Here is an 11,876-nt window from a genome sequence, read left to right as displayed (position 1 = left end):
TTCCTAGTTTATCTATAAGAATATCATGCGAGACTGTATCAAATGCCTTACTAAAGTCTAGGTATATCACATCCACCGCTTCTCCCCTATCCACAAGGCTCGTTATCCTATCAAAGAACACTGTCAGATTAGTTTGACACGATTTGTTCTTTACAAATCCATGCTGGCTATTCCCTATCACCTTACCACCTTCCAAGTGTTTGCAGATGGTTTCTTTGATTACCTGCTCCATTATCTTCCCTGGCACAGAAGTTAAACTAACTGGTCTGTAGTTTCCTGGGTTGTTTTTATTTCCCTTTTTATAGATGGGCACTATATTTGCCCCTTTCCAGTCTTCTGGAATCTCCCCTGTCTCCCATGATTTCCCAAAGATAATAGCTAGAGGCTCAGATACCTCCTCTATTAACTCCTTGAGTATTCTAGGATGCATTTCATCAGGCCCTGGTGACTTGCAGGCATCTAACTTTTCTAAGTGATTTTTTACTTGCTCTTTTTTTATTTTCTCTTCTAAACCTACCCTCTTCCCGTAAGCATTCACTATACTAGAGATTCCTTCAGACTTCTCAGTGAAGACCGAAACAAAGAAGTCATTAAGCCTCTCTGCCATTTCCAAGTCTCCCGTTACTGTTTCCCCCTCCTCATTGAGCAGTGGGCCTACCCTGTCCTTAGTCTTCCTCTTGCTTCTAATGTATTGATAAAAAGTCTTCTTGTTTCCCTTTATTCCCATAGCTAGTTTGAGTTCATTTTGTGCCTTTGCTTTTCTAATCTTGCCTCTGCATTCCTGTGTTATTTGCCTATATTCATCCTTCGTGATCTGACCTAGTTTCCATTTTTTATATGACGTCTTTTTATTTTGTAGGTCACGCAAGATCTCAAGGGTAAGCCAAGGTGGTCTTTTGCCACATTTTCTATCTTTCCTAACCATCGGAATAACTTGCTTTTGGGCCCTTAATAGCGTCCCTTTGAAAAACTGCCAACTTTCCTCAGTTGTTTTTCCCCTCAGTCTTAATTCCCATGGGACCTTGCCTATCAGCTATCTGAGCTTACCAAAATCCGCCTTCCTGAAATCCATTGTCTCTATTCTGCTGTACTCCCTTCTACCCTTCCTTAGAATTGCAAATTCTATGATTTCATGATCACTTTCCCCCAAGCTTCCTTCTACTTTCAAATTCTCAACAAGTTCCTCCCTATTTGTTAAAATCAAGTCTAGAACAGCTTCCCCCCTAGTAGCTTTTTCAACTTTCTGAAATAAAAAGTTGTCTGCAATCTGCTATCTCTGACAGAAGCATGGAGCTTGCCCAGCTGTGCACTACTGTCATCAGTATTGCAAGCACCGGATACATAATCCCAGGTATTTGCAGAGCTGCAAGAAGAGCCACTGGGAACATGACCATTTCCTAGAGGGCAGATTGCTGTGAAACATAACTAGAGTCAATTCAAGATAGTTGGTAGAGTTTCCAGTGAGCTGCAAATGGTGGGACTCCACTTCTGGGCCTGAGAAACTAGCACAGACTGGTGAGATTGCATCATAATGCAGGTTTGGGATGATAAGCAGTGGCTGCAGAACTTTCAGATGCACAAGGCCACATCCTGGATCTGTGTGCCGAGCTCATTCCCACTGCACAGAGATGCCAGAATAAGAGCTGCACTGACAGTGGAGAAGTAAGTGGTGATAGCACTGTGGAAACGTGCAACACTGAATTGCTATCAGTCAGTGGGAAATCTTTTTGGAGTTGGAAAATCCACCGTGTGGGCCCATTGTCATAAAAGCGTGCAGGGCCATCCATCATCTCCTGCTATTCAGGACTGTGATTCTTGCCAATGTGCGTGACATAGTGGCTGGGTCTGCAGCAATGACATTCGCAAACTGCCGTGGAGCAATAGATGACATGAATATCCATATTTTGGCACCAGACCACCGTGCCACAGAGTATAGAGACAGAAAGAACTACTTTTCTGTGGTCATTCAAGCATTGATGGATCCCCAGGGATGCCACATCAACATCAGTGTTGGCTAATCAAAGGAGGTACGTGACACTTGCATCTTTAAGAACACAGAACTGTTCAGAAAGCTACAAGCAGGGATTTTCTTTCTTACCTGGCAGATTACCATTGGTGATGTTGAAATATTGGGAGATTCTGGAAGACCCATCTAGCTCTTACTCCCTTGGCTCAGAAAGCAAACACTGGTCACCTCAATAGCACCAAGGAAAGATTTATCTACCAGCTCAGCAGGTGTAGAATGACAGTTGAACATGCTTTTAGTAGATTGAGGAGTGCTGTCATTGTTTACTCACTAGATTGGATCTCAGTGAGAAAAACATCCCAGTGGTTATGGCTGCCTCTGTGTCCTACATAATATCTGTGAAGCAAAGGGGAAGAAGTTGTCGCTGGGGTGGAGGGCAGAGGTGGAGCAGCTATTTGCTGATTTTGAACACCCAGACACAAGGGCTATCAGTAGAGCTCAGAGCGGAGCTATACAGCTTAGGGAGGCTTTGAAGGAACACTTTAAGAGCAAGCTACAGTAATTTGTTGTGTTGTACTGTGCTCTACTTGGCCCTGCAGTTTGGGGTCCTGTTTGGAATTGTGTGGTATTTGGTGCACATCTATGACTATAACACTGACAATGCACACATTAATTCTGTGGTGCTTACTGTACATTTTATTATTATTACACATGTGTTTGTCTCTGATCCTATGAGTTGTCACAGTGTACGATAACAAGTAAGTGGGGGCTTTCACTATCCAAACGGTAGTTTTTATTGTGTAATCATAGAAATGTAGGAGTGGAAGGGACCTAGATAGGTCATTTAGTCCAGTCCCTTGCACTGAGACAGGACTAAGTATTATCTAAGCCATTGATGACAGGAGTTTGTCTAAAGGTATGGCTACACTTGAAATTTCAAAGCGCTGCCTCGGCAGCGCTTTGAAGTGTGAGTGTAGTCAGAGCTACGGGTGTAGCTTGCAGCGCTGGGAGCCGCGCTCCCAGCGCTGCAGCACTGATTACACTGAGGCTTTACAGCGCTGTATCTTGCAGCGCTCAGGGGGTGTTTTTTCACATCCCTGAGCACGAAAGTTGCAGCGCTGTAAAGTGCCAGTGTAGCCATGGCCTAACATGTTCTTAAGAACCTCCAATGATGGAGATTCCACAGCCTCCTTAGCCAATTTGTTCCAGTGCTTAACTACCCTGACAGTTAGGAAGTTTTTGCTAATGTCTAACCCAGATCTCCTTTGCTGCAGTTTAAGCTCATTACTTCTTGTCCTGTCCTCAGTGATTAAGGAGAACAAGTTATCACCCTCCTCTTTATAATGACCCTTTATGTCAGGGGTGGGGAACCTTTTTTCTGTCAGAGCCATTGATCCACAGAAAAAATCAGTCAGAGGCCACAAACAGCTCCATGGCATGGGGTGGGGCAGAGGCTCGGAACTCCCCCCCACACACACAGCAGGGTTAGCCAGTGCTCATGGCTACAGCCCTGGGGGGTGGGACACAGAAGCTCAGGCCTCTCCATGCCTCTGGGGTGGGGCCAGAAATGAGGGGTTCAGGGTGTGGGAAGGGGCTCCACTCTGGGACAAGAGGTTGGGGTGTGAGAGGGGTTGAGGGCTCTGGCTCGGGGTGTGAGCTCTGGGGTGGGGCTGGGGATGAAGAATTTGGGCTGCAGGAGGGGAGTCTGGGCTGGTGCCAAGGGGGTTGGACTGTGGGAGTGGGCTCAGGGCTGGGGCAGGGGAATGGGGTACAGGAGGAGGTATGGCTCCAGCTGGGGGTGTGGGCTCTGGGATGGGACCAGGACAGGGGATTGGGGTGTGGGAGGAAGTTTGGGGTGCAGACTCAGGGTGGGAGTTTGTGTGAAGAAGAGGGCTCGGGGCTGGGGCAGGAGGTTGGGGTGGGGGTGTGGGGTCTGAGAGAGAGTTAGGGTAGGGAAGAGTGCTCAGGGAGTTGGGGTGCAGGTGGGGGTGCAGGAGGGGGTTCCAACCTGGGGCAGAGGGTTGGGGTGTGGGAGGGGGTTCAGCACTTTCCCCAGGTGGTTCCCAGTCAGTGGTGCAGCAGGGCTAAGGCTGGCTACCTGCCTGCCCTGGCTCCATGTTGCTCTGCTCCTGGAAATAGCCAGCATGTCTGGCCCCTAGGTGGAGGGGCCAGGGGACTTTGTGCAGTGCAGTTCCCAGCCAATGGGAGCTGCGGAGCAGGCACTGATCGCCCCCACGCTTACGGACATGCCGGCAAGCCAGCACTCACAGCTCCACTCCTGCTAATACATCCCAGAATGATGTTCACCTTTTTTTGCAACAGTATTACACAGTTGACTTATCATTAGTTTGGGATCCACTATAACCTGCAGATCCTTTTTGCAGTATTTCTTCCTAGGCAGTCATTTCCCATTTTGAATTTGTACAATTGATTACTCCTTCCTAAGTAAGTGTCATACTTTGCATTTGTCCTTATTGAATTTCATCCTATTTAATTCAGACCATTTCTCCAGTTTGTCAAGATTATTTTAAATTCTAATTCTGACTTCTAAAGTGTTTGCAACCTCTGTGAGACAGTATCAAAAGCATTACTAAAGTCAATATATATCACATCTACTGCTTCTCCCCTTTCCATAAGGCTTATTATCCTGTTAAAGAAAGATACTAGATTGGTTTGACATGATTGGTTCTTGACAAATCCAAGTTGGCTGTTACTTATTACCTTGTTTTCTTGTAGGTTCTTACAAATTGATTGTCTAATTATTTGCTTCATTATCTTTTCGGATACTGAAGTTAAGCTAATTCCCTGGGTTGTCCTTATTCCCCTTTTTATATATATGTATTAATTTGCCCTTTTCTAGTCCTCTGTTATCTCTCCCATTCTCCACGAATCGCTAATGTCTCAGAGATCTCTTCAGCCATTTCCTTGAATATTCTAGGATGTAGTTCATCAGGACTTGCTGACTTGAAACCATCTAACTTGTCTATGTAATTCTTAACTTGTTCTTTTCCTATTTTAGACTCAGATCTTATGCCATTTACATGGATATTCTCTATGTTAGTCATCCAATCACCACTAAATTTTTGGTGAAAACAGAAACAAAAAAGACATTTAACACCTGGGACATTGATGTATTTTCTGCTATTGTCTTTCTTTCCTCATTGAGTAATGAGCCTATCCTGTCCTTGTGTGACTGAGTGCCTGGGATGGACCACACTGAGAATGCCACACTCAGGGCAGACTGCAAGAAACAGCAGACAATTCCCCCAAATGGGTGGTTTATGTATAATTACATTCACTAAGCCAGTAGCAAAAGAGCTTCTGTGGCTCCACACTGGTTAACAAGAAGCCAAAATAGAATAAGTTAAAAATCACTTAGAAAAGTTAGATGCCTGCAAGTCATCAGGGCCTGATGAAATGCATCCTAGAACACTTAAGGAGCTAACAAAGGAGGTATCTGAGCCTCTAGCTATTATCTTTGAAAAATCATGGGAGACAGGATTGATTCCAGAAGACTGGAAAAGGGCAAATATAGTGCCCATCTATAAAAAGGGAAATAAAAACAACCCAGGAAACTACAGACCAGATAGTTTAACTTCAGTGACAGGGAAAATAATTGAGCAAGTAATTAAGGAAATCATCTGCAAACACTTGGAAGGTGGTAAGGTGATAGGGAATAGCCAGCATGGATTTGTAAAGAACAAATCATGTCAAACCAATCTGATAGCTTTCTTTGATAGGATAACGAGTCTTGTGGATAAGGGAGAAGCGGTGAATGTGTTATACCTAGTCTTTAGTAAGGCATTTGATATGGTCTTGCATGATATTCTTATCGATAAACTAGGCAAGTACAATTTAGATGGGGCTACTATAAGGTGGGTGCATAACTGGCTGGGTAACCGTACTCAGAGAGTAGTTATTAATGGTTCCCAATCCTGCTGGAAAGGTATAACAAGTGGGGTTCCGCAGGGGTCTATTTTGGGACCGGCTCTGTTCAATATCTTCATCAACGACTTAGATGTTGGCATAGAAAGTACGCTTATTAAGTATGCAGATGATACCAAACTGGGAGGGATTGCAACTGCTTTGGAGGACAGGGTCATAATTCAAAATGATCTGGACAAATTGGAGAAATGGTCTGAGGTAAACAGGATGAAGTTTAACAAAGACAAATGCAAAGTGCTCCACGTAGGAAGGAACAATCAGTTTCACATATACAGAATGGGAAGAGACTGTCTAGGAAGGAGTACGGCAGACAGGGATCTAGGGGTTATAGTGGACCACAAGCTAAATATGAGTCAACAGTGTGATGCTGTTGCAAAAAAAGCAAACGTGATTCTGGGAAGCATTAACAGGTGTGTTGTGAGCAAGACACAAGAATTCGTTCTTCCATTCTGCTCTGTGCTGGTTAGGCCTCAACTGGAGTATTGTGTCCAGTTCTGGACACCGCATTTCAAGAAAGATGTGGAGAAATTGGAGAGGGTCCAGAGAAGAGCAACAAGAATGATTAAAGGTCTAGAGAACATGACTTATGAAGGAAGGCTGAAAGAACTGAGTTTGTTTAGTTTGGAAAAGAGAAGACCGAGAGGGGATATGATAGCAGTTTTCAGGTATCTAAAAGGGTGTTATAAGGAGGAGGGAGAAAACTTGTTCAGCTTAGCCTCTAAGGATAGAACAAGAAGCAATGGGCTTAAACTGCAGCAAGGGAGGTTTATGTTGGACGTTAGGAAAAAGTTCCTAACTGTCAGGGTGGTTAAACACTGTAATAAATTTCCTAGGGAGGTTGTGGAATCTCCATCTCTGGAGATATTTAAGAGTAGGTTAGATAAATGTCTATCAGGGATGGTGTAGACCAGGCCTGCACAACTCATAAAGCAGCGAGGGCCATATTACTCCAAAGAAAATAGCTGAGGGCCGAACCCCCCTGGCCCTGCCGAAACCCCCCTCCCAGCGCCACCAAGCCCCCCAAAATACAACCCACCTCCCAGCACCACCCAGCCCCCCCAACCGCCCGCCCCATGGAAACAAACCCTCCTTCCTCAGCGCTGCCCCACCAAAACAGCAGTATTGAACCTTGGTAATATGTTATAGCGGGCCCCTGAGGTAGTATAATTAAGGTAAAAGAAAAATGTCTTTTTGCTAGAAGTAGAACAAGCTCTTCTCCCAACTTTGTAATCAATTGCCCTGTTGAATGAATGAGGTGTGAATGAGGAAGGCATGGAAGGCAGCATCTCCAGACAGCTGCAACCCTTGGAGAGGGGATGGGAGCCAGACCAGATCAGTAGAATAGGTCAGCCACTGACTCCTCGCTCACCTCCTCAGCCCCCCAGCCCCCTGGCTCACCTACTCAGCCCCTGCCACTGCCAGCCTGCCTCTTCAGCCCCCCTCCCTCACCTGCAGCTTGCCTACTCACCCCCCGTGGGCCACACAATAAGCCCAGCTACTCCCCCCACCGCGGGCCACTCAGTAAGCCCATGCGAGCTGCATGCAGCCCCTGGGCCACATGTTGTGCAGGCCTGGTCTAGACAGTATTTGGTCCTGCCATGAAGGCAGGGGATTGGACTCGATGACCTCTCGAGGTTCCTTCCAGTCCTAGAATCTATGAATCTATGAAAATGCAGTCTCCTTTAGACATTCCAGCCCTTGGTTCACATCCAGACAAATTGGTCTAATATAGTAAGAGGTTACTGAAAACCCAGTTCACCATATAAGAAGTTCTACCAATCCCAAGAGATCAGACACTTATGCCCATGTCATTATATATCTCAGTGTATGTATGTATCACACTGTCAGCCAATCCTTAGAAAACTAACTAAAGATTTATTAATAAAAGAAAATAATAGTTACAAATGATTAAAAAATCATATACATACAAATGATTGCAAAATCCTTACATCAGATTTGTAGCAATGATGGAATAGATTGTTGGCTTGCAAAAGTTTCTCTGGTAACTTCCAAAAGATTGGAAGGTCCTCAGTCCATAGTTCAAAACACTCCTTTTAGTTTTAAATCCATAGTCCAGAGAATTGGAGCAGGAATGAGGCAAAATAGAGATGTCACATGTGTCTTTTATATCCTCTGCCATGTGCATGGAAATATATTGTCCCAAACAAAACCCAAGGCCCCTGTATATAGAAAGTTACTGACAAAGATGGAGTCTGAGGTCACATGTCCACCTCACATGCCCTTACGTATTTTGCTGAATCACAGAACTGGCCACTGGCTCCTTGTAGTCTGAAGCATCCTCAGGAAGAGCTATCTGGAGAGGTGACTCTTCTTAATGGCCCATTAAGCCTGAATAGTCCATTCACAATGGATGGGCAAGATTGGATGTACACTACCTTGTGGGTGTCACCCCCAAAACAAACACATTTGAGATACAATGCATAGCCAATATTCATAACATCAGATACAGTGATGATACACAGATTTAACTAGGATAATCATACTTGATAGATTGTAACTTTTCCATTGACACTTTACATGATACACTTTGTATCAAGTTTAGTGCAATTGTACAACAGTGGTCGCAACAATAATATAAATGCTCATCTTCAATCATGCAACATCACACCTGGGTTGTCTTCTTGTTTTTCATGTATTTGTGAAATGCTTTCTTTTTACCCTTTATGTCCCTAACTAGTTTAATCTCATTTTGTGCTTTGGCCTTTTTAATATTGTCCCCACATGCTTGTGTTGTTGTCTTTTATATTCATCCTTTGTAATTTGAACTAGTTTCCACTTTTTGTATGAATCTTTTTTGATTTTCAGGTCATTGAGCATCGCCTGGGTAAGCCAGGGTGGCCTCTTACCGTACATCCTATCTTTCCTATGCATTAGCATAGTTTTTTTTTGTGACCTGATAATGTCTCTTTTAAAAACTGCCAACTCTCCTGAACTCTTTTTTTCTATTAGATTAGCTTCCCACTCTCTGAGTTTGCTAAAGTCTGCCTTTTTGAAATCCATTATCTTTATTCTGTTGTTTTCCCTCCTGCCATTCCTTAGAAACATAAACTCTTATCATTTCATGATGAGTTTCACCCAAGCTGTCTTCCACTTTCAGATTCTCAACTAGTTCCTCCCTGTTTCTCAGAATCAAATCCAGAATAGCCTCACCCCTAGTTACTCTCTCCATCTTCTGTAATAAAAAGTTGTCTCCAATGTATTCCAGGAACTTGCTGGATAATCTGTGCCCTGCTGTATTATTTGTCCAACAGATGTCTGGGTAGCTGAATTCCTCCATTGCTACCACATCCTGTGTTTGAATGTTTTTGTTAGTTGTTTTAAAAAATCCTCATTCACCACTTCTTTCTGATTACATGGTCTATAGTAGACCCCTACCATGACATCAACCTTTTTACCCCTTTTATCCTCACCCAGAGATTTTCAACTAGTCTGCCTCCCACTTCTAATTCAACCTCAGTGCAAGGCAATACCTCCTTTCTTTTTTCCATGCCTGTCCTTCCTGAAAAAGCTGTATCCTTCTATATCAATATTCAAGTCAGGTAAATTTTCCCACCAAGTTTTTATGTTGCCAGTCATATTGTAATTGTAATTATCCACTAGTATTTCTAGTTCTTCCTTTTTATTCCCCATAATTCTCCCATTAGTATGCTGCCATCTAAGATGTCTATTAGATTTCCCCTCTATATTCCCTCTTGTCTTGTCTTCGTTCCTGCTCTGATTGAATAAAAACACTTCAAAAACAATCCTGTGCAAATACAAAAAAACCTTAATAAATTAATGGAACAGAGCTTAAACAGGGGAAATGGACAGTCATGTCCAGCTGTGACTCTCACAGGTCAGTGTATGTAAAGCCATGGTTGTTCTTGTGTGGATTGGTAGGGATAGGATTGATGCCCTGATGCCAGATTGAAAGTTGAGGGAGCTGGGGGAGGCGCAATATTGGAGTTGTCCATGGACTTCAAATGAAGACAAGTTCAGGATAGTTGAATCTGTAGGTCCACAAGAGTCTGCAGCATCTATGTTTGCTGCAGGAGAAGGCATCTCCTTCTCTGACTCTTGGGGCTTTCTTCTGTCTGCTCTTTCCTTCTCCATACACTCTGTAATATTCATCTTCCAGGCCCTCTGGTCATGGTCTGATGCAGTACTGGCTTGCAGGATCTTGCTGAACATGTTATCCCAAGTCCTCTTCTTTCTCCTCTTTATCAGGCTCAAGTGTTCCGCAAGTATGAAGGGGGAAACCCCTCCATGCCACAACAGCAGCAACTGCAGATAAAACACACAGAGGCATGTCATCAGTATAGTCACAACAGAAAGCAAAATTAAGATTCAGAATTCCTTCCCTTTGGCTCCCCTGGGCACTTCTGCTTTGGAGTGCTTGTACATGGTGCCGCTCACAGCAACAGCCATGATGAGTCTGGCCCACCAGTGGTGAGGGAAATGAGAAGGGGCTTGCTCTGTTGCATGAAACTATGAATATAAAGCAATGGCACTGAATATTGGCACCATTTTCCACTGGCAGTGATAATTTTAGCAGATACACCTCTACCTCAATATAATGCTGTCCTTGGAAGCCAAAAAATCTTATCGCATTATAGGTGAAACTGTGTTATATTGAACTTGCTTTGATCCACCGGAGTGTGCAGCCCTGCCCCCCCCGCCCCCCCCGCCGGAACACTGCTTTACTGTGTTATATCCAAATTAGTGTTAGATCAGGTGGCGTTATATCGAGGTAGAGGTGTATCTCATTTCTGAGGGTAACGAAGGAACAGAGAGCACAACTGGTGCTGGTTTCCTGAAGCTGCCCCAGCTTGTATTCTGTTAGCCTGTTTATTGCAATGATGCCTGCCAAAGTTATTGCTGACTGGTGTGGAGGAAGAAATAAGCCTGCCATCCTTGGAAAACTTTGGGAGAGGATTGCAGAGTATCTCCAGGAAAGTTTCAGCGAGAACTCTCGGGAGTATTCAAGGGACATCCCTGTGTACATATCCAAACGCTTCTCATGGCCCACCTGCCTAACTCTTCTAGGGAAAAGCAGATAACAACTCTCCCTCATTTTGTTCTACTCCTACAGTTTTGTTCAATGTATAAGTCTCTTGGGGATTTGGGCCTTAGTTCTATATCTATCAAAAGTTTGTACAGTGTTACTTTTAGCCCCTTAAACTTCTGAGCATGAGGTGATCCTTTAGATGGGCCCCATGTCTTCATGAGTTTGTAAAGCCACAGACCTGGAAGTAACATACCTTATGGCAGAATATACCTTAGTCCATATTCTTTTGACCTAGAGTCCCAAATAGAGTACACTCCAGGCACTCTTCCTTCACTACTTCTTCACAGAAGTTGCACTTTATCTCTGTCCAGGGTCCTAAATGACATTCTAAAAGCAGTCCAATTAAAGTTATGGTCTGTCTTCCTTGTGATCCTGATGGTGTTAGCCTATAGATCAGGTATACCCCACACATGGGCTCAATACAGGGGTAACTGGGTGAAATAATGGCCTATGATGTACAGTAGGTAAGACTAGATGATCTAATGTTTTTTTTTCTTTTTTTGGCCTTAAACACTACCAGTCTATGAAATTATGAAGAAAGATGTTTCATTAAATATCATTTCTGATGAGGTTATCCCCATCTATTATGAAATGTCCATTCTGTTTTTAAGTCATTCGCTGTTATAATCTGTTGCCCTGAGTAAAAGTTCTTATTTGTTCTCCTGTTACCTTTATTCAAATGTTCCTTTGAGAGTACAGACACTCAGATTGGGTGTTTCACCTACATTTACAGCATCCCCTCCCTGTCTCTTGGCCTCCAGAGGATTGCTGTGGAAGATATCATATTTCGACTGCTAATAAACCTCCTTCCTAACATTTCCTGTTCATGACTGAAGATGTTAGTTTAACAGACAGCTCATTGTCTGCTTTGCCTCTTAGTTAAAAGAAATGGGACTC

The sequence above is a fragment of the Gopherus flavomarginatus genome, chromosome 2, assembly GCF_025201925.1.
Source record: "Gopherus flavomarginatus isolate rGopFla2 chromosome 2, rGopFla2.mat.asm, whole genome shotgun sequence".
NCBI classification, from domain to species: domain Eukaryota; kingdom Metazoa; phylum Chordata; order Testudines; family Testudinidae; genus Gopherus; species Gopherus flavomarginatus.
The sequence above is the reverse complement of the archived record's forward strand: the minus strand, read 5'-3'. Positions refer to the sequence as shown.